Source organism: Dipodomys ordii, unplaced genomic scaffold, assembly GCF_000151885.1.
Source record: "Dipodomys ordii isolate 6190 unplaced genomic scaffold, Dord_2.0 Scaffold18, whole genome shotgun sequence".
Classification (NCBI taxonomy): Eukaryota; Metazoa; Chordata; class Mammalia; order Rodentia; family Heteromyidae; genus Dipodomys; species Dipodomys ordii.
The window spans coordinates 13,434,439-13,460,594 of NW_012267234.1; the positions used below are offsets into that span (position 1 = coordinate 13,434,439).

Here is a 26,156-nt window from a genome sequence, read left to right on the forward strand (position 1 = left end):
GTTATACCATGGGGAAAGAACGTACAAAATCACACAGTACATTATAAATACATTAAAAACAATAACAAGAAGGATAAAACCTCTTATGTCCTTATCTTGGGGTTCATTTTACTTGGCCTCATCTTATATGCTCACATGTACATAGCTTTTGAGCTTTTCTGCTTGTCCTAGACATATACTAGTTACTGCAAATAAGGGAAACCATGGGACCTATGTTTCTTTGGGCCTGGCTTACTTCACTTACTGTAATTTTTTCCCAAGTCTTTCTATTTCCTAATGCAGTTTTATAATGTAAAGATCTATTCTGATGCATTGTCTTCTTTGCTTTTTGATTGCGGTTCTCACAACCGTAATCCTGAGGAATCACATGGTTTTATGGCGTTCTCTCTGTGTCTCCTCCTGGAGTCCTCTCCATCAAAAAATTTTTCTTCACTCTTTGGGAATTCAATTATTTGCCTTAGCTCCTGGTAATTTAAGTAGAGATCTAGTCTGCACCAATACTTAGTGGATTTGAGGATTAGTTGTCATTTTTTCTGCTACCTGGTAATTTGATTTCTTTAAAACTTTTTGTCATCATGTACATTGACATTATAAAACAAAAGGGAGCATGTCTCTAGTCATAGTAATACTGGTTATTGGCCATTTATAATAGAATACTATCTGGTTGGCTGTGTAAAATGGAACCTACTTTCCTTGATGCTCTATTTAAATGATTAAATAGCTGCATTAAAATGAAAACAAAAATGAAGTCAGAGATTCTATGCCCAAAGAGGAATGATCATGGAGGATTTTTCAAAGCCCCTTTGCTGACCTTGGCTCTGTCTCTCTTTAAGCCCTGGTCTCCTGCTGGGCCTCAGGAGAGGGCCTGGGCAGACCCTGCCCAGATTTGTGCAAAAGCGAAGTACATATAACAATCCTTTGCTTCTATTTACCACTCCCTGCTGCCTATGCAATGTCTTGAACACACACACACACACACACACACACACACACACACACACACACAGAGCAACTTTTAAAGGTATCACCGACATACTATCCTTTACATAATTTTTTTCCCTTTCTGATTCCTGGTATTTTTCTTAATCACTATGATTTAAGATTGTTCGAATGACCTTTTATTTATCTCCTGATACCTCTTTGAGAAAAATAGTGATAAGTTCTCTATGCATGACTTGAAATCTCTTCCATACTTTTTTTATTTTTTATTTTTGGTTTTGTTTCCTTATAACTGCTACTATCCTAATGTAACTTTTCAATTTTTGATTAAGTTTTTTTTTTGTAGCAGAACCATTACTGATCATGAAGTTTGAGGCTCTTCTCAATGAAAACCATTTTTAAAACTCAATGTAAATCCTAGTGTAAGTACATTTTAAAGACTCATGTGCCTGCTGATGGCTTTCAACTGGATACTGTCCATGCAGGAATTGATGAATTTATGAATGTGCTTTCCAAAATCTAGCTAATATTCCATAGTGCTTTAGCAGATTATTCAACAGCTCCGAGGAAAAAGGAACAAGTGAACAAACCTTCCAAAAGGCAACTGTGAGATAATTTATGATCATTCACGGAGACTTTCTCTGACTAACCCATCTTTGCTTAATTTGCATCCCATTGCTTATATTTATTTGATTTGCTCTTTTGCTGTTAGTACTGCACAGTGTTGAGTATATGATTAGTGCAGTTACATAAAGAGCTCACCCATGCAGAAACACAGAAATGAAATAAAAATGTGAGAAGTGCAAATCCCAAGCAATGTCATAAATAGAGGAAATGACCACAGTTTTAGGGCAAATAAAGAACTAATACTTACCTGGGATAGGTGGATATTTGAATGTGGTGATTTTGCAATAGCATTGAAATAAGAAAAGAGCTGGATGTATTTTGAAAATTGAAATGAAATTTATATCACATGTAAACTGTAAAAGATACAGTTCAAGCCAAGCATGGTCATGCATTTCTGTAATTCCAACACTTAGGAGGCTCATGTACGAGGATCATGAGTTTGAGGCCAACTTGGGTCAAATGGTAAGTCCGTGTCTTCAAATCAAATTACAAACACAACACTAAAAAAAAAAAGCCAAAAAATGTTGTGTAACCATTGCAAGTATCAGGTTACAAAAATAATGAACATATTTAAAATTAAGTTTTGGATATCTACTTTCTCATTTATTTTTGTGTTAATTTTCATTCTTTGTGGTTAGTCTAGGCATTAACAGTAGTGGCAAAGTTATAACACTATTTTCAATGAATATTCCTTAGCCTCAGTGGTATATATAAAACATTCTGATCTAATACAGCTCTGTCTTCTTTTTTTTCCATAAATTTTTATCTGTATCTATTGTATGTCCTGGCATAGATTTATAATTGTTGTTTTGTGCATTTTTCTTTTCAATCATATAGAGAGAAAAGGAGAGTTGCAACCCGGGATACAACAATACTTCCTTTTGTGTTCATCTGTGCCTTAAATATACTAGGGGTATTTCTTCATACAGCTTTGCATTACTATCTAATGTCCTTTCTTTTCCATTCACAATCTTCCTCTGTGTGTGTGTGTCTGGGGCTTGAACACAGGGTCTAAGTGCTGTTCTTCAGCGCTCTAGCGCTCTACCACTTGAGCCACAGATCTTCTTCTGGCTCTTTGCTGGTTAATTGGAGAGAAGAGTCTCTCTAACTTTCTTTCCTGGGCTGGCTTTGAATTGTGATCCTCAGGTCTGGCCTCCTGGGTGACGAGGATGACAGGTGTGAGCCCCTAGTGCTCACCCGGCTTTCCGGAATTCCAGTGTCACCTATCAACGCAGAACTCTCAGTTTATCTTGCCCTGTGTTTGTTGAACTTCTTTGCTATCTCAACTTGAAGCATTTATTAAATTTAGAAATCTTTTGGCTATTAATTCTTTAAGCATTTTTATCTGCCTTTTACCTGCTCCTGCCTTTCTTAGATCCCCATCCATTGATAAGCTAGCTCCTGCTGTGCGTCTTTCCTAAGCTTTGTTTGCTTTTCCAATTTTCTTCTTTGTGTTCCTCAGAAAGGAGGGGGGGGGGCGAATAGCAATTAGCCATTTCCACATGGACTTATTCTTACTTCTGCTGAAACTCTAGTGCATTCACTTCAGTTGTCCTGTGTAGTTCCATAATTTATATCGATTTATTAATATCCTTCTGTTTTCTAAGACATCACTCTATTTTCCTTGCTCATGGTTTCTTACAGCTTTTTGAGCATATTTAAGAAAGTTGCTTTTAAATCCTGCTTTAGTGGATTGCTACCTTTGTTTCCTCTGGGACAGTTTCTATTCATTTTTTCCTGCAAGTGGGCTGCCTTTTCTCATTTCTTTGTATACATCTTAGTTTGGATGGTGGAAAACTGAACATGTTGAGTGTTATAACATGCTAACTTTTGAAAATGAGATCATCCTTTCCTCCACAAAGAGTTTGCTTTTTATTGTTTGTGTGGGTTGTATTTGCTTTTCTAGTGACTATTTACTATTTGATTTGAAAGATTGTTATTTATTCGAAGTTGTCTCTGAGATCCATATGTGAGATTTTTCTCAAACACATAGGGGAAAAAACCAACACAAAAGCCCTTCTCAATCCTTGTGCACTGGCTCTGCATTGGGACATTTATTCCTTAGCAAGCGGTATACAACTCTTCCCCATCTCCTAATCCCCGCTCACAAACATAATCCTCCAATTCGTGTTTACTCTTAATCACTCAAATTATGTCTCATGAGTGAGGAGAATAAACAATATTTTAACTGTGTCCCCACCAAAACTCTTATAATACAATGGACCTTTTCTGATACAGTACAGAATGATTTTTAATGGAAATGTTATGAATTATTTTTCTATAAGAGACAAGAATAAACTCCATAGTCATCCAAGTAGCATTCCTGTAGCCAAAATATATCTCACTGTTCATATTTTCCTTGAGGAAAAAAATAGACTATGCCTACTGTTTGCAAAATTCTACCAAAAACCACTGCCAACAACCTTGTTCTTCAGGGACCCTGTCTGTGAAGAAGTGCACATGGCTAGCCTTGGTAGATTCTGCTTTAGTCCATATCAGAACTGCTTTGCTTCCTGAGTTTTTATCTTGCTCCTGCCTAGAAGAGAGCAAAATACAGCTGGGTATCAGTGGCTCGGCCTGTAATCCTAGCTACTCAGGAGGCTGAGATCTGAGGATCGCGGTTCAAAGCCAGACCTGACAAGAAAGTCTGTGAGACTCTTCTCTCTAGTGAACCACCAGAGAACTGGAAGTGGCGCTGTGGCTCAAAGTGATAGAGTGCTAGCCTTGAGCAAAATAGCTCAGGGACCGAGACCCTGAGTTCAAGCCCCAGGATTGGAAGGAGAGAGGAGAGAGGGAGAAAGGGAGATGGGAAGAGAGGGAGAGGGGAGAGGTGGTGTGCCATGTTGTAGATTGTGAATCTAGAAGGAAGCAGCACCTGATGGATTCCATGACGTTATTTACCTCTGACGGACAGTCTCTATGGTGTAGCCTTATCAAATGGAGGTCACTGAGTGTGTGTGGGGGGCATGAGGTGAGTTCTTTTCAGCTATTGTATTAAGTGCTCAGTAGACCCTGCTGCGTGGCATCTAAGTATGCTGAGTAAGGTTGGGAAAGATGAACCCCTAAGTCCCTGTTTTGAAAGATGAAATTAAAAATAAAAGAATGAACAAAAAAAAGAGGCAAAATAGTTAGTGGCAAAGCGAATTCCACGGCTGACTGCTTGGTGTGTGGGCTGCTGTGGAGAGCTGCGATGGTGGCATCTTCCTGTTTGCCCTTTATTTCTCATCTGGCTCAGGTAGGTATGAGTCATCCAATGCTTTGGGGAACATGGATCACTGCACAGCTTGGGGACAAGGTTCAGCTGCTACCCTTAAAGTCTAAAATAGAAAAGATTTCATAAGGGGAACAAAGAAGCTGGAGGAATTGCTCTTCCTCCCCTGCGTTCTGAAAGGAAGATCAAAGGAAAATTTGGAATGGAAGGAGCATGCAAGTATGAAGAACCCTTTGGTCTGTTGCTTTGTCCTCAGATGGACTCATTGTAGGGGTGTTAGGGATCCCCCTTTTAATTCTTAGATCTCTGAATAGGAGCAATGTCATTAGTGTGAGTTTTCATTTGAAGAGAAGACTGTCCCAAATGAAACCACTCCATTGTTCTTAATATGTAGAGACTGTCACTTAGGAAGAACATCGTCCCAATGGCCAAGAACAAATGGAGGGCTGGGTCCCGAGGAGGAGAAGTATATGTGAGGGCATAAAGGTGCCATTATGAGATGGAAGGTTCTAGAGACCAAGTCATTGAGAGAAGTCATGACTGTGAAACTGTTCAAGACTAAAGTAGGCAAAAGAGACCAGGACACGACATAAAACTCCTGATTCTGGATTGGCTAAAGCTTGGATAAAGAAGCATATTTATTATATGAGATGAAATATTGGGGGCAATTGACTTAAATATGAGTAAGATAGAGAACACAATTGAAGTGGTGTTAACGACATCTTGAGTTTGATCCATATGTGTATGGTTATGGTAGATAATGTTCTTAGGAAATACCAGTTTAGGGGAAAATAAAGGTTACTGTGTTGGCAGCTTACTAAAAGAAGAATGCGTGTAAAAGCTTCAGTTGTGAGGCAGTGGTTGTAGAGAAAGTCTAATGCATGGGATGGGGGTAAGGTACTGAATGTCCAATTCGATCCATTCTCACTGGACTGTAACAGAGTAACACAGGGCAGAGTAGAAGCTGCTTGATTATTGAGATCTCTTCTTCTCAGGCAGCACCCCGAGAAGTGGTCCCCTGTCCACTGCCCCGTCCTCCCTCCAGGGTTGATGGGAAGGGAGATAAATCCCTTGTAGGTATTTTGAACCTGAAGGTGACAGAAATCTAATCCTTCATTGATTGAGCCATCCATGAACTGGACTTGAGTTCCTCTAAAATGATTAGATTGATTTTCTACACGAGACAGAATAAGAGCCTGAGATAGAAAATGAGATTGGAGTCGGGGGGAAAAGGCATTTTTCACACTTGAGGCTGCAGCAGAGGAACCCCATCAGTGCGAGAGCATTCTAACTCTTTTGCTTAAGTAGTTTATCTCCGAGATGTGGTCAGTGACCTGCTAGCGTGTGAAAGCCTGCTGTGCCCATCCCTTCGCAGCCATTGCCAAGAGGATAGCTTGGAAACTGCTGGAGAGAGAACATTTACACCACAGGAACCAACACATTCGACAACGCAGGACTTTGTCCCCATTCCTAAGCCCCCAAGAGATCAAGTTAGTCCACTCTTTCCAGGATACCACTGGCCTGAACTCAGCTCTCATGATCCAGGGGGAGATGACGTTGGGAAAAAGGTATTAGCAGTTCTTTTTAGCAATTTTTGGACGGTGATTAAAGACCTGACAAGAGTTTGACCTCTTCCTGCTTGATTATTGATTACTTAAAAATATAAAGATATAGCTGGGTGCTGGTGGCTCGTACCTATAATCGATCCTAGCAACTCAGGAGGCTGAGATCTGAGGATCATTGTTCAAAGCCAGCCCAGGCAGGAAAGTCTGTGAGACTCTTTTTCTTCTTTATTTATTTTGGTCAGTTGGGGGGCTTGAACTCAGGGCCTGGGTGTTATCCATGAGCTTTTTCACTCAAAGCTAGCTTTCTATCCTTTGAGCCACTTTGAGCCACAGCATCACTTCTGGTTTTCTGGTGGTTAATTGAAGATAAGAGTCTCACAGGGCTGGGCACTGGTGGCTCAGGCTTGTAATCCTATCTACTCAGGAGGCTGAGATCTGAGGATTGTAGTTTGAAGTCAGCCTGGGCAGGAAGGTCCATGAGGAAAGCCCAAGAGTAGTACTCAGGCCCTGAGTTCAAGCCTCACAACCATGATAAATAAATAAAATACAGATATAGATCTGGAGATCTATATCTTGATATAGATAGGCATAAATCTATAGCTATGTCTCTATTTATTTATTTTTTGTCAGTTGTAGGGCTTGAACTCTGGGCCTGGGCGCTGTCCCTGAGCTCTTCAGCTCAAGGCGAGTGCTCTACCACTTGAGCCACAGCGCCACTTCCTATCTTTATTTTTATAAAGATATATAAATAAAAATATAGATATGGATGATGTCTACCTATATTTTCATTTTCATATGGTATTGTATATATTCACATGTAAGCTCTTTAGCATAGCAGGTTTTCAGAAGGCCAGACATAGCATGTCGGCATTGTGAGAATACACATTACCACAAAGTAACATTTTTGGACCTCTATCAAGCTTTTGAGTTGACGTGCTAGTTTATTGACTGTTTGATTTCACACTTAAAAGCCAACACTTCTCCTTTTAATGTCTATCTTTATTTACTTGCTTTTTGTGTGGTGCTTAAGCTTAAGCCCACAGCCTGTGTAAGCTATCCAAGCAAGCACTCTATCCCCAAACGAATCCCCAAACCCCAATGTTCATCTTTGATCAAATGATCTGAAACTCTTGATTAGAGCTGGAGAATCATGGATTTTTCCCCCCTCAGTGACCTATACATATGAATTAACATTTTTATTTATATCAGGAGTGAGAAGTTCAACCAACTTGCTTTGAAAGTCTCTGGTACAAGTCCCATCATCCACTAGACCAACTGGGAATGGTTTTGTGGGGGGAAAATACATGCTTGTGGATACTATCTGATTGTAAAGCAATCTGTATGTAATGATCATGAATATCAGTACTGATCTCAAAACACTGTTTATTAGTCTGTGCCTTTGAAATCACGCTGGTGGCTTTTTAAGTTAATTAGTCTGCAGTTAGTGACCCCCCCGGTCCTTGGATATTAAAAGTTTCAGAGCAGATGCCCTTGGCTTTGAAGAAGAGACTTTCTGTAACCGGGCTCCACTCTCCTTCTCCTGCTTTCGTGACCGCTGCCCTTTCCACGGGCCTCCAATCCCTCCAGTCCAATTACTGCCAGGCTGAAAAATGTGCCCTGCATTGCTTTGCCCCGTGCCCCTTCTGCGCTTAGAAGTCGCCAGCCCTGCGTTTCGGCCTTTCAGGATCCCACCCCAGAACCTAATAAAACATTTCTGCTTCCCTAATCACTCAGCCCGCGGCGCTGTCCTCCTCCTCACCTCTCCAGGGCCTGCTCTGTTCCAGTTCTTCATGCAGCAGCTATCACCCGCTAACGCGGCGTGTTGTCCTTTCCTATAAGACAGACTCTCCGAAGGGGAGATCTCTTGCAACATAGAACATAAAAACATGCATACATATATCTTGTGTATTTCCATCTGATATGCCTTGCAGTGAGTTGGGACAAAAAAAGCACTTAGTACATTGTATAATACACCCATCACTTCTGGCATATGTATGTCTATATCTCTATCTATGTATCTCTGTCTGTCTGACTGTCTGGTGTGGATACTGGGGCCTCATGCTCTCACTTGGCTTTTTCCACTCGAGGGTTACCTAGTCCTCTACCACTTGAGACATGCCTCCACTTCTGGCTTTTTAGTGGTTAGTTGGAGATAAGAGTCTCAGGGGTTTGTCTTTCTGGGCTAGCTTTGAATGGTAGTTGTGATATCTTAGCCTCCTCCCAAGTAGCTAAGATTAAGGTCTGGGCTCTGGCCTTCATAGTTCTTTCAAGTGTGTGTGTGTGCTCATGGACACGAAGCCCATCTTGGTTGAGGGTTTTAGGTGTCAATGTAGGCAGCAGTGAGGATGACTGGGATAATGCCAATAACTTCTTGATTCCGTTTCTCTTGGTTTGAAATCATTGTGTCTGAGGTCTAGTCCTTGAAGCCGTAATAGATCTATGTGATTATGGAGAACTATTTATTCTATATCCTTTCCTGCAAGGGGTGACTTTTAGGGATTTGAAGAAAGTGGTCTTTTATAACCTTCTAGCCTCTTGTGCTATTCAGGGGTCACTGAATTTCCATTATATATATGTTTAATTCATATATATATTCATCTATCTGTCTATCTGAATTAGCAATGTTCTAAACATCATAGTCCCCCCACAGCTCTATCTAATTTCCGCAACCTTCACATTTAAAAAAAGGACATCAGGATAATGTGTAGCTATTGTTTACATTTTTTTCAAACCTATAAATGCTAACCACTTTGTAAGCTTTGTACAAACCCCATTAATGAAAGATTTAAGCTATTTAATTGCGTTAAGTATTTTCTGACATCAATATTCAGGAACTATTTATTCATTCCTTGGTATTCAAATCACATTTCCGATATTCTAAGAAGGATTGGTGGGGATTAATCAAAAAAATATTTCTTAGGAAAGAAATGACAGAAAAGTGGTTGGAAGATCCTTTGAAATGTTGGCTCTGCCCATTATGAGATCTGCCAATTCATTTCATTACTAGAGAGACAAAGCTCTTGCCACCCTGTGACCTGAATTCATTTCAGAAGCTATCTGATTGATTTCAGGCACTGAGTTCGGCCGTATTAGAACAATTACAGTTCCACTAATGATAAGGTGAACTTTTATGTTTGCCCAGTTCTTCAAAGGTTCAGTTGAATTTAAGGCTGCCAATGGTATTCGTATGTGGGATTTGGTTCTTAGCTATTCCTTTCACAAGCATTGGAAGGGCTCTATTCCTTCCTCTGAGAAAAGTTTTAATATGCGACAAGTCAGATGATGGGACAGATTTTATATTTGAGCTGTGTTTGAGAGGTGGAGAAAGGAAGTCCTGGCTGAATGGTAGGAAGAGGAATGTGTTGTAATTCAAATGATGACAGAGAGTCTGGGAACAGGTTTCATAGAAAAATCTGCTAGTTCCTGAGGTTCCAAGATCAGAATGAAGTTGTGTTTCCCAAGACCCAAGCTGCATTTATCCAAAGACAATGGCAAGACTAGATTGGTTATGTAAGAGGCATGCTAAATTCTAGAGGAAAGGAGAGATTGTTGCTCAGAAGCACAGTTTTCTCTCTTCCTCTCCAGTCTGTGAACTAACTTGAATCCCACAGCCTTGCTTCTATTCTTCTCACCTCCCAAAAAGAATTGCATAGCCATTCCAAAATGGATCACGCTACCAAATCCTATCTTTTTGTTTGTTCTTGGGTTCCCCGTTGCTTCCGTTTTCTATTCAAATTTACTATCTACTAATGGCTCATTCTTTTTAAGTACTTCTATCTAGGAAATTCCCTAAACTATTACTCTTATCGTATCCCTCTCGCTTCCCAACCTCTCATGGTGCTCCAACATCTCATGGTTGTTCAGGAAATCATGGTGATTCTGTACCATTAAACCTTCTATTTCATTCACAGCCATGGGGGTTTGCATGCGAATGAACACTGCTTTTATTCAGGACTTAGAACTGCTGACTCAGATGAATATACTCATCCTTAAAGTAGTACTTTTGGTCCTAATTTGACCAAGGAGTTTTTTTGGTAGCACTCGGGCAATGCACTCACTTTGTAGAGTCCCCCAGCGGATAGGATTTTCCTTCCTGCCTTATTTGATATACGTTGGATGGCCCTTGCAGTCTCTGCTTTCTGATGTAGCCTCTTCTCCTCTTCTAGCCAATTCCTTTGACCTTGTACTCCACTTTCCAAACCCTATTTAAAACAAATTGAAGTCTGTGAGCATGCCTCTCTCTCTGTCTCTCTGTCTCTCTGTCTGTCTGTCTGTCTCTCTCTCATATCTGTTCTTTCTTTGGGAGCTCCCTTCCCTTGTTCTCTCTTCTCTTTGGTAATGACTCCTGTGAGGCATTTAGTGTTGACGCCACTCTTCCTGGCAATCGCCCTGCATTTTTCAGTTGTGGTCATGTACCTCGCCTTTGTGCTTACTTAGGATCTTTTGCCTCACACCCCACTTAGCAGGAGCCCCCTTTTCTCAGGTGAATCCAATGCCTTTTCTTTTGAGATAGTAATTTACTAAAATTCACGTTGCCCAGTGAGAAGCTAACAAAGTATTGTTCAACTGTTTGAAATAATAGGAGATAAAGAAGAAAGTGCTAAAGTGAACAATCACTCCGGAAGTGACACCGAGCAGCTGTGGCAAGTTCTGCACAGTATTATTGAAAGAGGCAAATTGAAATTATTTTAAGTTTTTTTTTTTTTTAGTCCAGAAGAATGGAAGACTAGAATGATGTGGCCATCTGGTTTTGACAGGAGGTAAAAATGTCGGTATTTAGAATGCTGAGATATCTATAGGGTATCCATGAATAGCTGTAGAGGAAGCACTCAGGATTTGAGAAGTGCATCTCATGAAAGAAAATCAGAGCAAGTAAACAAAAATCAGGTTTCATCTTCCTGAACACATCATTGGAGCCACCACCCGGAGAAATGTGGTTTGCTGAGAATGTAAAAGTCAGAGGAGAAGGAAGTTGTCTTGATATCTTAGCAAGGAGCAAGCAAAGAAGCATTATGGAAGGATGGTAAAAGGGCTGGTTGGAGCAGAGAAGAAAAATACGAAGAATTTTCCACTGGACCTAAAAGAAGGAATGATTTTTTCCCCCCTAAGTGACAAAAGTTTGGTTGTGATATGTTTTCTCCCAGGTTATTTATTGACCTAGATTGGCAAGATGCAGGATATCAACATGGAAAAAGCAGAGAGCTATTTTCTGCTTTTGTTTGGAAAGCATCATCCCTCAAAAAAAATATCACATACATCCTGAATTTATGGTTGAAACGCTACCCGTCAATCATCAGCAAATTCCCCTTCAATGCAATGTACTTATTGTCTGTTATAAGGCCCCTCCTATTTTTATATAAGGGAGCATAAAATTCTAGAAAGATTGCATCCAGGCTTTCATGCAATTTTGTGAAATAAAAAAAAACATGTTAGATTTTAAAACTTCACAGGGGCAATTATACAACACAATATTCTTTGACTCAGCTATGCATCTCTTGAAGGAAAAATTGGCGCCATTAAATGAAAGCATAAAGTTCCTGACATTTATGGTTGACTATTGAGCTTAGCCGACTCTAGAAATATTGCATTCATATTTCCTAAAGCTACAAATTGCAGATTTCTTAAATTAAAAAAAAAGCTAAATTCTGATTTCTGAAGGTACATTCAAAGCAACGATCTGACCTTTATGTATTTAAAAAAAATTCTTGTGTAACTGTGGGGTTACAAATTTTCAGAACCCAGATGTAATAAAAGCAATAGTAACTGCAATATAATCATCTCTGCTGGTAATTGATTCCCCATTCTGCTTATGGAAAGTACTTGCCGTTTGCAGTGATGGTTACTCACATTGTGGGCATGCATCATGGACATTCATCAAGATGCTTCTGTTATGATGCTGTTTTTTTTTTTTAATTTCTTTTGCCATGTTCTCTTTTTGGTCACAGAGTATGTGGGAAAACTCACGGGTATGGATGAGATTCATAGTGTTGCCAGAAGCAATTTGAAATTGGCTAGGCAGAAGCACAGAATCTATTTTTTTTCCTTGTCCATCTTGTCTGATCCAGAAAACATCCGCATTAACTCTCATTCTCCGTTGGAAGCACTACTTTATTATGACTCAGTGGATCAATATTCACCGAGAAGCAGGAACTATGATAGGTAGGCTGACAATTGTGTGAAAGGCCTCATTGGTTTGAGAGGAAATGAGGTCGCTTTGTGAGACTTACTTTCTTCTTCTTCTTCTTTTTAATCAGGAAGGTCAATTTAGAACTTTCCATTGTGCATCACGAATAGAAATAAGATGGAGATAAACAGAACAAAGCGATGTGGTGTGTTCCCTGCCCTCCCCATCTTCTACTTGTACTTTTTCCTGACAATCTTCATTATACTTCCTGGAAATACTAAGTTTTCTCTTGGCAAAACCAGTAACATACTTGCTGGCCTTCTTCTTCTAATACAGACTCACTAGTGGCTTGCAATTCGTTATTTCTTGCAAAAGATATTTCTTTTCCAATTTAGGAGATGATAAAAGCAAGTCTACTGTGAATTCAGGATTCAAATTTATAGCCATGGCTAACATCAGATTAATAGGCAGAGTTTGTAGTGGTGTTACATTTGCCTCATTTGCTGTTTCAACACAATATCTAAAATGCAAACATATTGATATTTGATTTTGTTGTATCACCCAAGACAGAGAAATCAGTTCAAACACAGGTAAAAAATGGAAACAAGGATAATTCAAAATACTGAGATGTGTGTGACTCATGGTAGGGAAATAATTTGTGACATTAATTTCACTATAGCATTTTTTTACTCTACGTTTTTCGTAAAAATCATAACCTTTGTGTGTTCCTCTCATTTTTTCCCCCAAAGAGTAGGAACCAGATGGAGCTGGCTGGGGTGCATGTGTGTTAGAGGAAGCAGTTCATTGTGTAGCAAATAGGTCTATGAGTGAAAGCATCTCTAGAATTAAATGTGTGCAAGGGGAATATTGTACCTATTGGCTTTGGATTCTAAATTCTATTTGCATACCACCCTGCCATGCTGTTGTAGAACATTATATCTATTTAAGCCAACAGATGATATCTATATGACTACACATGTTGATACTGATCTCTGCAAAGTTTGAACCCCAAATCACTGATCTGTCCACTAAATGCTGCATGATTTTGCTCTTTAAAGTGTGTATGTGTTTGTGTCAATGTCTTACAGCAAACCGCTTTTGAAATTGTATGGATGCATTATATTCAGATGACTGCCCATATCTGCATGCAAATAATGGTATTCCTGATGATTCATGGATAGCTTCAGAAAATCATAATTTTTCAACGTGCCAATTTATGTATACAATGCATCGTGAGCAATGTCACCCTGTCTGTCAGTCTCCCCCACTCTCATCCATCCCAACCCCACTCATCTCCTCAAGTTTCCCAGTCCCATTTTCACGTCTGTCCAGGGACTGTTCTGACTGAATTCACCCATCATTCCTCCTCCAATCATCTGCCCCTCCATTTCAGCCCCCACCCTCCTCAGATAAGACATGGTTCAGTTCCCTGATATTAATTTTGTTAAATGTCTGTTGTTTAAAAGGGGTTATGCCAATGGAAATCTACCCCTGCATATGCCATACTTTCATCACTTTGATTGTGTGTGTATATATATATATATATATATATATATGCATATGGTCCCATATGTGTTTTACACATGCTTATATGAAAATATGTGCTTTTTTTGTTCTCTGGGCCTGAATTACTTCACTTCATAAAATTTTCCAAGTTCATCCATTTTCCTAAAGATGACAATATTCTTCTTTATGGATGAATAAAGTTACATATACATACATGAACACACACACATAGATATACATATATACATACCCACATCTCTCTCTATATATATATCACATTTGCCAGCTATATAGCTGACAAGGGCTAGTGAAACCAATATAGAAGAACTCAATGAAACAAAACCCCCAAAGACTCAATAACTCAATTAATAAATGAGCAAAGGACCCAAATAAACTTTTCAGAAGAAGTAAAAATGGCCAATAAGTACATAAAGCAATGTTCAACATCCCTGGCCATAAAGGAAATGTAAATCAAAACAAGGCTGAGATTTTATTCCACCCTAGTAAGATAGGCCATCATCAAGAATTCAAAGTACAACAAATGCTAATTCGGATTCAGAGGAAAAAGAAACCCTACCACACTGTTGGTGAAGATGTCAATTACTGCAGGCACTGTGGAATGCAGTGTGGGTTCCTCAAAGAACTAAAACTAGACCTACCTTATGATCCAGCAGTGCCACTCCTGGGATTTATTCAAAAGATCACAAGTCAGAGTACAATGAAGACACTTGCACATACATGTACATCGCTATACCAGACACCATAATCAAGTTATGGAAACAGCCCAGAGGCCCTATAACCATTAGATGGATCAAGAAAATGTGATCTATCTGTCTGATCCATCTATCTGTCTGATCCATCTATCTGATCTGTCTGTCTGTCTATAAAATATACAGAAAACATGTATTTCAATCAATCTCTATCTCTCTCTGGGTCTATATATAAAAGACACAATTCTAATTTACAGAAAGTGTGATATATTTCAATCTCTATCAATCTATTTATCTATCTTTCTATCTCTATCTAAAATCATAATTGATACAAGGCAAACCAACAACTCTGAGGATGTTGGGCACCCAAAGAAAAGCGCTCCTACAGATACTGTAAGTATCTTAGCGCACTGTTCACAGCATTGTATTAGTTCTCCAGCTCTGACATACCACTTAGTGTGATTTTTCCAAGATCAAGTCCAAACCTCTGAGCTGAAGGTTAGTCAGCAGTTGAAGAGTGACATGAGCAGGTCCCCTGTTTTTCACCGTTGTCAAACATCATGGCGGTGGTATAGTTTCAAGACAGAAAAGATCCTCTTAGCAATGGAGTCAGAGCAGACACCCACAGGAGAGCACATCTTGGGTCACATCTCAAAACCCACGGCCCCTGGTGACCCCTGTGGCCTCTTTAGATGGTGCTGGTCCTTGCAGGTAAATGTCCACAGGGCCTGATCTCCTAACCTTTCTTCTACTGCCCCCCAAAGCAGTGGCTGGTTTAGGGGGGACCCACGGGTTGCCTTGGCCTCCTGGGTGAGGCTTTCCCCGTGGTAGTGATTGTGTCAGTGACACTGCAAGATTGCCGACTGTCACTAGTCAGCGCTATGTCAGTGACCCATCAATCAACTTGTTTTCTCAGCAAAAGCCGTCATCTCGAGTGGAGAGAGCCCTGTGACAGTTCTTGTTGCTATTCGGAATTTATTTTGGCCAATGACTGGAGCGCTAGTGGAGTAGTCTTGTGTGTGTGTGTGTGTGTGTGTGTGTGTGTGTGTGTGCGCGTGCGTGCGTGCGTGCGTGTGCGTGTGCTAGTCCTGGGGATTGAACTCAGGGCCTGAGCTTTTTTTCTTCAAGGTTAACTCTTTACCACTTGACCCACAGCACTACTTCTGGCTTTTTACTGGTTAATTAGAGAGGAGAGTTTCACAGATTTTCCTGCCCAGGCTGGCTTTAAACTTCAAGGCTCACATCTCAGCCTCTTGAATAGCCGGGATGACAGGCCGGAGCCACCGGTGCCTAGCTAAGTGTAGTAGCCCCCAGTGTATCAGTATTCATTGTGAAACAGTTACTCCTCAGCTTCTTCTCTTAGACATTGGTTATAAAATTGGATTGCTGGAGAACATGTCTCATTAGGTAGATAAATGAAAGATACATCATTCTAAACAAAACAATTGAAACCAATGATCTGTCAAAGAAATGTGTACTGGGTTGACTTACGTGGACAGGAAAGACTTTTCTTCAACAGGATTGCAGTGGAGTTTGATTGTCTTGCAATAGTTGGGTGGGGACCTTGAAACACAACTGAGCTGCTGGAAAGTACTAGAAGATGCTGTGTGAGTGTGTGTGTGTGTGAGTGTGTGTGTGTGTGTGTGTGAGAGAGAGAGAGAGAGAGAGAGAGAGAGGGAGAGAGAGAGAGAGAGCGCGCTAGCCTGTGTGATCAGGCCATCTGTTTGCTAATTGGAGTTTACAGAAATTAGTCACTAAGCCTCCCACAGAGTCTGGAAGATATAAACTTTATCCTCCTCCTCCTCCTCCTCTACCTCCTCTTCCTTCTCCTCCTCCTCTTTTAAAATTCTTCTGTTCAGGCTGAACTTTGAACTCAGGACCTTACACATACTAGGCACTTGAGTCACATTCCAGCCCGAAAGACCTTCAGCCTAAGGGACCTTTTACCTTTGCTTCATGCCTATATTCCAAAGGAGTGAGAAAGGATATTTTCTTGGTTGTACAACTAGCAAGAGACTGGACGACGGCTTGTACCTGAAGGGACAGAGAGTCTAATCGTAAGTTATATAGAGGAAATGCTCTATGAATAGAGAGGCCAGGAGCCTAAAACTGGGACAAAGCTGCTTTAAAGTTTGATGAAGCAGAGGACAGACATTAAGGTTGTTTTGGGGACTATACATATATATATATATATATATATATATATGTGTGTGTGTGTATATATACATATACATATATATATATGTTATATATCTATCTCTATCAGTCCTGTTGCCTGTGAAATAAATATAACCATAGTGATAGGCATCTCAGACTGAGTTTAACAAATCTGTAAGCAAGCCTGGGGAGAGGTATCTCTCATTAGTTAGGCGTATGGTGCTTTCGTCATACATTTAAGAATTTTTACAAACTGGGGAGATGTTAACTGATCAAATCAGTAGGTGACACGGGAGGCTGCTTCTCTGCTTTCCCTCCTTCTGAGAATCGGTGCCCCAGCCAAGCTTTCCTTTCCAGCCACATTCTGTTGGACACAGTAGAATGACTGCAGTTTGTTGACCCAGAAGAGTGATATGAGGATATTTGGCCCATGACAGCTTATCATCTCAGTCTGGCTGGGGAAGATAAAAAAAAAAAGAAGGTAAAGAAGCAAAAAAAAACCCCACTTTTTTTAAACCTCTGGGATAATGCCAGTATGTTCAATCTGATGCATGATGTCATTTACTGAAATGACCTGTCTCACTATTATAAATCTAAATGGAAACTTTTAGACAAGTATTATAATGGACTTAGGAAGCAAAACACCAGCAGCTTTTGGTCACCACCCGAAATTCTCTACATCATTTTTTTTTTTACACACTGCTAATTTGAATGAAACAAACAAAAAACAAATACCTACATAGAAAACACAGCACTAGGTCTTTTTGTAACTTAATTGTAACCTTCCAGAGGAAATTTCCCTGGCATAAAAATTGCAAACCAAAGATATAAATCAAAATTTGACGGAGCAGAGGGAGGGTGTAAATATTTACTTTTCAATCCACTGAATTATTAAAGCTTTCAGAAACGTTTGATCTGGTAAGACAAGAAATAGGACTAAAGGTTGCTCTGCCAGTTTGCTGTGGGGGGAGGGTAGAAGGGGGTAAATTGATTGGCATCGAAGAACTCAATCCTAAGAGAATTGTGTGAGGTATTATTAATTACCAGAAATTTCAAAAAACCCCAAAGCAATAGTCACATCTTTGAGATATAGTTTACAAGGGATTCCTCTGTAATGGGAAGGCAGGTGCTTGTAGATTTCAGCCATATGTTTAGATTTTTATTGAAGACCATTATTGAAAAAAATACTTTGCTACGAAGAAAAGGATTCTGGGATTTTCATCAGATTAGCACAGATTCCGTCTTTGTACTAGTTTATATGAATTCACACGCTTACACTATGAGGCTAATACTTTAGTGAGACAAGACAGACAACCAATACATAGAGTAAACATGTGTGGCTTATAATAATACACATATAATAATATAACAAAGCATGTGCTGTGTCAACCATTGACAATTTCTGGGGTGGCAGAGATTGGGAAGATCATGGATCAAAGCCAGAGTGGGCAGCAAAAGGTTGAAAGATATCATCTCAACCCCTGAAAGGTGGGTCTGGTGATGTATGTCTTTTAGCCTTGCTACAAGTAGGAGAATCATGGGCTATGCTAGCCCAAGCCTAAGTGGAAGACCCTAGTTACAAAAATAACTAAAGCAGAAAGGGTTGGGGCTGTAGCTTAAGCGGTAGAGTATCTGCTAGTGAATGTGAAGCCCTGAGTTTAAATCTCAGTGCAGACACACACACACACACACACACACACACACACACACACACACACACACAGAGGTGGTGGCCCATGTGCATTCCATGCCAGTCTGAAATGTTAGGTACCATGCAACTGCACATCCAGGAACATTATTGCACATACTGTGCTGAGCAGAGGGTCACTGTGGTGGGGAGTCTGCATGCCACCGTCTCTGCGTCCACAGCTGCGGACCTGCTTCTGCAGCGATGCCAACAGCAGCCGGGAATCACATTGCTGGCCTGACTCCCATCCATCTCACTTCAGCACCAAAGCAGGCAGTGCCGAGATTTGAGAGTGCATATGAGAAAACGCCAGTCGACGCCACAGCCAGACAGTCTTGTATTTCTTCCGGCACAAGAAAAGATGGATGTGAGTGAAAATACAAAGCTGTGTGCTGTGTTCTGGGGACAACACAGACCATGTTCTTTCTCTTCCCTTACATGATTCTAACTTAATGTCAAGATCAAAATGATCCTGGCAAACTTAGACTCTTGAGAAATCGAGATAAAAATCATCTCGAACAACAAAAAACATAATTATCTTGGAGGAGCCTCCCTCCGACACTTCTAATTAAACCAATTATTTCCTAGAATGTGGATGCCCCATGGAGTCTAACCATGCCATGCAATGGTGGTCTCTGTGTTTAATGTCCTTGAATATTTGTGTCCTTTTAATTATTTTTTTAAAATCAGGACTAGGATTTGAACTCAGGGCCCCTCCCACTTGCTAGGAAAGTCATCTACCCTTTGACCCATGCCTCTACCCTTTGTTGCTTTAGTTATTTTTTGGATAGAGTATTGTGTGTTTGCCAAGGGTAGTCTTGAACCATGATCTTCTTCCCAATACCCATCAGTAGCTGAGATTACAGGTTTCTGTCACCATTTCCAATTTGTTGGTTGAGGTGGTGTTTCACTAACTTTGGGCCCTGTTGACCTTGAACTATAATTCTGACCTTCACCTCCCTAGTGGCTGAGATTAGAGGCTTGTTCCCCCACACCCAGTCCACATCTGTGTCCTGGTATACTTTCAGTGTCCTGAGAAAGAAATGTGATTCTCCTTTCCTTTGTAACTCCTACTTCTATCAAATTCACACATTACCTTGATTGATAATCACCAGAAATGTCCATCATGCTTGTTTTTTTTTTTGTGATGGGATTTGAACTCAGGGCCACACATTTGCTAGGCAGATGCCCAACCACCAAGCCATGCCTCTAGTAATTTTGCACTGATTATTTTTGAGGGAATCTCCTTCCTTCACTGGTACACGTCTGGACTGTGATCCGCCCATTGTCAGTTTCCATGGTAGCTGGCATTATAGGCATATACCACCATTCCCAGCTTCTTCCATTGGAGTTTTCTGTCTGGTTTGGCCTGGAACCATGATCTTTTTATCTTGGACCCCTACATAGTCATACTGACAGGTACCTATCACTCAGCCCTGTTGATTGAGAAAGAATCTTGTGTATACACGCAGGTTGGTCTCAAACCTTGTCGAGAAAGTGTGTCATGAATATAGCCCAGGCTGCTGTCAAACTCTGGTGTACCGATGATAACATCCCAAATAGCCAGGATTACAGTCATGAGCAGGAACCTCTGCTTTCCATCATACCATTTCAAATATTATTAGGGGTTTGAAATGATTTTTTTCCCCCAGAGTCTAAGTCTTCACCAAGTGTATTTTATCCTTTCACGTTTCTGAAACTATAAGAGGTGGCTCTATGGCCAGACTCAATATTGGTGATCTCTAGCAAGAGGCTAGATTTATGAAAGTTAAACAGAATTCAGCCAGCCAGGTTTACTGAGAAAGTATCTCGTATGTTATTTGCATATATTATTATGATAAAAAATATCAACATGAGGCAAGGAGGGTTGTAATTACTCCAGGGGGAGCGATTCCCCCAAGAATGAAAAAGGTAGTAATTATTTTTTAAATGTCAGTAATTTCTCAGTTATGATAAAAATCATGTGTATATGATTGGGGAAATGTATATCTCATCTGTAAATTTCTTGTTTTATTTGAAGATGTATGAAAGTGCATTTTATCTCACTAGGTACTCTTCATGGTGAAGTTAGATATGTCACATACAAATCCTAGTACAGTCCTTATGGATAGAATTTGGAGTGCAGAGGATATTTTATTTTATTTTATTTTTGTCAGTTATGGGGCTTGACCTCAGGGCCTGGGTGCTGTCCCTGAGCTCTTTTGCACAAGGCTAGCACTCTACCACTTTGAACCACAGCACCACTTCTGGTTTTCTGGTGGTTGATTGGAGATAAGAGTCTCATAGAGTTTCCTGCCCAGACTGGCTAGAAACCACAATCCTCAGATCTCAGACTCCCGAGTAGCTAGGATTCCAGGTGTGTGGCTGGTAGGGGGCACAGTTTTCAAGTTAGCTTTTCTGTCCTTTTAATTCATAGCCACATATATTCTAGAAGTGGGTTTCTCAGAAATCTGATGATTCAAAGTGGATCAAAGAGGTGCTACATCATGTGGCCATACCATCACTAAGTTCTTCCGAAGCTCAACTTTCCAATGAGCACAACTCTTTGTTTGAAGTCAATAGCAAGAATAATTGTTTCACAACTCAAAGTTACAACTCCCATCCGCTCTCAAGCTTGCTGCAAGTGAGTGTAATCAATAGGTACTTCACATGCTGTTAAAATTTAATTCTCATGCCCAAACTATAACATTGAAGAGTCTTCCAAACGGGGAAGATGTTTTTTAAATTTGCAATGTGAAAAGTTAAGAAGGGTTTCCATTTCAATAGACACAGGACATTTTTATTATGCTACGTCTCAGTAACAAGACCAAGGAGAAGAAAGAACAAAATGGATGGGACAGAGGAAAGAAGCCGGTGACTAGAGATAATGCAAGGGAAGGACCAGACTCTTGTTTGTGTTTGTGGCTTAAGTACTCGTCACTTTGGAATAGATGGAGTGAGGAAAAGACACTCTGTAGTTTCCTGGGTATTGGTTTACTGTGATGCTGAATATATTACCATATTAAAAGCACATTAAGGACAAATAACACTTGACTAGTAGTTGAAAGGTTTACTTAATAAACAAAGTAAAGAATTTCTTGTGGGATTTTATTTATGGTAATTCAGAGCTTCCAATTTGCTGGAGGCAACTATTACTTTTGCCATTAAAGAAGGAGCTATCTGATGGCGTCTCCAGGAGGCTAGATGCTGGTGATGGCCTTTGGGCTGGTCCAGTGGTAGACCAGCCCGGCCACTGTCGCTCCTACTGGTCACCAAAGTCTGCTGAGACCAGTCAATTTCTCTACCATCTATCAACTCATTATCATCTATATTCTATCTACCTATCTATCTATCTGATCATCTATCTATGTCTCTATCTACTATCCAGCTATGTATCTGTCGTTGTATAATCTCTGTCTATCTGTCCATCTATCATCTACCTGAGTGTTTATATCTGTCATCTTTCTGTCTATTATCTATCATCTCTCTCTGTTAGCGATCTCTATGTATCTAAGTATCTGTCATTTTTCTGTCTATCATCTATGTCTATCAATCTATCTGTATTCTATATATGTATGTATATATGTATCTATCATCTAGCTATCTATCATCTATGTGTCTGTCTTTGTTTTTTTTTTTGGGGTCCAGTCGTGGGGCCTGAACTCTGGGCCTGGGCGGTGTCCCTCAGCTCTTCAGCTCAAGGCTAGTGCTCTACCACTTGAGCCACAGCACCACTTGATCCACAGCGCCACTTTCGGCTTTTTTTTCTTTTTGCTTATGTGGTGCTGAGGAATCGAACCCAGGGCCTCAGGCATGCAAGGCAAGCGCTCTACCACTGAGCCACCTTCCCAGCCCCATGTGTCTGTCTTTGTATCCTCTATCCCTCTGTGTGCCTTTGTATCTATGTATGTATTAATCACCTTTCACCTATCTATCTGTCATCAATGTATCAATCTACATATCTATGTATTTATGATCTGTCTACTGTCTATCTCTATCTACCTATGTATCTGTCATCTTTCTATCTGTATTATATATCATAGCTAACTATCTATTTCTATATATCTGGCTATGTATCTGTCATTTTTCTATCTGTATTATATATCATATCCATCTATCTATTTCTATATATCTAGCTATGTATCTGTCATTTTTCTATTATCTATCATCTTTATTGATTGATCGATCTCCTATTTTCCATATTGCCATCCACCTTCTCCTTTAAGCTAGAGCACGCCGCTCTGCCTCCCGTGCTCCTCGCACGCTCCTCCCGTGCACAGCTGCGGAACTTTAAACCCCTCAGGAACCTCAGGATTCCCCGTGGCTGACTTCTCCTGCCGAAATTAACTTGGCTCAGCCTAGGAGCGTTTGAATTTCCATTACTTTATCAGTGTACCTTGTTAATGACATAGCTTAATTTGCATACCAGTAGTACCTTTTCACCACAGGTAAGAAATTGAAATGTTCAAGGTCAATTAACTGTGAGTGCTTCCAGCGCTGGGGGGGCTGTCACTCCGAGTGACACTGAGCAGAGGCCAGGGCCAGGGAGCCCTCTGCCTCCCTCAGAGGAGAGCCGATCATCTCATCGCCACCCCCTAGGATCTTTTTTCCCTTACTGTGCCTCCCCCTGGTTGCTTTTTAAATACTGGTCTATAAAACCAGCATTTAAATACTGGTCTACAAAACCGGGCAGAAATGCTGGAGAAATAGCATACAATTCTGGATAAGAGCAATACGCATCCTCAGTATTGATTTCAAGTCATTAAAATTAGCTAGAAAGAACAAGAAACAAATTGATCAGCATTTTTCCCCGTAGACAGACAAGATGGTATAGATAAAATCTTCCAAGTAGAACTTCCCGGTTATGATGGTAGCTGTCTGCAGGTGCTACTCTTTGCTAAGTTTCCAAGGTTAAAAAAAGATAATTAAAAAGTGCCAGGTGCCAGTGGCTCATGCCTGTAATTCTAGCTCTTCAGGAGGCTGAGATTTCAGGATCCAAGCTCAAAGCTAGCCTAAGCAGCCAAATCTGTGAGATTCTTATATCCAAACAACCAGCAAAAAGCTGGAAATGAAGGTGTGGCTCACGTGGTAGAGCACCAGCCTTGAGCAAAAAGAAGCTAAGCAAGTGCATCAGGCCCTAGTACTACTCTCCCTCACCCTCTAAGAAAAAGTGATAAACATTCAGCCATGTGCCAATGGCTCACTCCTCTACAGTAATCCTAGCTACTCAGGAGGCTGAGATCTGAGGATTCTGGTTCAAAGCCAGCCTGGGCAGAAAAGTCACCATGAGACCCTTATCTCCCATTAGCAACCAGAAAACTGAAAGTGGCACTGTGGCTCAAAGCCTTGAGCGAAAGAGCCTAGGGACAGCACCCAGGCCCTGAGTTCAAGCCCTGTGACAGCTGAACTAAATAAGTAAATAAATAAGCAAATAAATAAAGAATTTAGAGCTATGCGGTTACAGCAATACCAGAAATGGAGGTGTTTAGTTAGTATCAGACTGTAGAAGACTCAAAAAATTTTTCAAAAATTATCTTTAAGTAGTTGTCCAGAGGAGTTGCCATTGAACAAAACAGTTTATGAACACAATATATCTTGATCATTGTTGAACCCTCTCAATAAATACCCTCACCCATCCCTCCCCTACCCACCGCTTCCCTCCCCTCTTCTTCATTTTGTAGGATATACATTGGATTCTTGATTGTGTTCTGTCCCCTCCTAGGTCATGAATTAAAATGCTAAGTTTGGCTAGAATGGGGAGGGGCCTGTTGTGAACCAGGGGGCGGAGCTACTGACCAGCCTGTCTAACAACCACATCTGAAAGCACTCTCATCCTGCAGCCAGTACTGTGCATTTTCAAGTCCACTGACAATTGCCAGTTTCCATGACAATAGGTCAGGCCCTTCTGTGTCCTCAAGAGCACCAGGCCTCTTGTCTGCGATCCTGGGCAAGAACAGGTTAACTCGGGCTCTCTTATGTGAGTCATCATTTACTAACCAGGTTGCTTTGGGAGTTCCTTAGCAGCAGCATGGATTGTGTCACCAAATACGAGTGCTCACCTGCTCAACAGACCCCACGCAGTACTGCAGGGACTAAGTGCAGGAAACTGGCCATTGTGTCATCAGAGCCTAAACAATGAAGCAGAGCGGGTTCAGGCTTAAAAAGAATGCGAAGGGGAAACCATTCCTTTCCACGGTTCAAGACAACGACGCCTCCCCCGCCCCCCCGACCTATTTGTACAGAGCACTAGGTCAGGGGTGATTTTTCAGCTTATTCAAGAACCATTTCACACAGGTGACAGGCTGTAGGAGTTAGAAACACCCCTTGTGGGTTGCAAACAGTAACGCTACAAGTGGAGACCCATGTCCCAAAGTCGCCCAGAGCTGAAGGCCATCCAACAAGCTTGTTTACTTGACATAGGGCTCACGGTTCACATTCTACTCTTGTCTAAGCAAGGTAGATAGTATTGGTGTGCAAGAGAGGTCCAACCCAGATGGAAATTCTTCAAGGGTAAACACAGAGACAATTACAAGGAAAAACACACGAAAATTGCAACGCATACAAATATTCTGGATCCCAAAAGGAAGGCATGGTGATCCCAATAGATGGAGTGGAATACACTTCTTACTTCTTTTTCTTTTTTTTTCTGTTGGTCATGGGGCTTGAACTCGGCCTGGGCGCTGTCCCTCAGCTCTTCAGCTCAAGGTGAGCACTCTACCACTTGAGCCACAGCGCCACTTCCAGCTTTTTCTGCTTATCTGGTGCTGAAGAATCGAACCCAGGGCCTCCTTCTGGCAATGGAGGCTTTAACTCAGGGCCTCCTGCTAGCTAGACAGGTGGCTCTAGCACTTGAGCCACACCCACCCGTCCGTCTGCTTTTAGTTATCAGATAGGCTCTTGCAATTTTGCCCAGAATTGGCCTCAGACTGAAATCCTCTTCCCTCTGCTTATAGAATGGCTGGAGTTACTGTCATAAAGCATCATTCTAGCATCATTCTAGCTTCCTCCACCCCTAGCTGGCCTTGAACCATGATCCTCCTATCTCTGCCTCCAGTATAGCTGGGTTTATAAGCACGAACCCCTATGCCTGGTGGAGTACACTCTGAACCATAATGTACATTAGGGGAAAGGAAATTTGGAACAGTACCAATTTTTAAAAGACAATGCAGTAAATAACCTGGAGAATCTTCCCTGGGGTGCAGGCGGGGTTGGGGAGCATGCCAGCCATTGAGGACGAGGTGACAGATGCCACTTTGAATCAGATGAATTCCCCTTCGCAAACGACTGAGTATGCGCACATGCCAACCAGGGCCCACGCACGGCCAGGGCAAAGGTGGTTGTGTTTAATAACTGGCTTGGAAAACTGAACATTGAACAATCGTCTCTGACATAGCGTTGCCAACCAGCACCAAGCAACCATTTTCTTGTCCCTGGGCCAGGGCTCTGCATGTCTGTAATCATCACTGCTTTTCCTGTTGTAGTTCAAACATACGTTTTTGATGTCTGCCCTCTTGTGAAGATGGTAAACATCCCGAGGACAGGTCTGATCCATGACCAGCTTGGCTTTTTCCAAGACCTGACAGTATCCTTTAGCTCCTTCTCTAAGAAGTCTAATCAGGAGCAAAGGTCATTTGCTAGTACCGGAAGGCAT

The 26,156-nt window shown here is 41.0% G+C and overlaps 1 protein-coding gene across 2 annotated transcripts in view; it reads left to right on the forward strand.

Moving 5' to 3' along the window:
* Cntnap4 (contactin associated protein-like 4) overlaps positions 1–26,156 on the forward strand; it is a 223,873-nt gene that overhangs the window by 44,524 nt on the left and 153,193 nt on the right. The gene's annotated exons all lie outside the window — the stretch shown is intronic.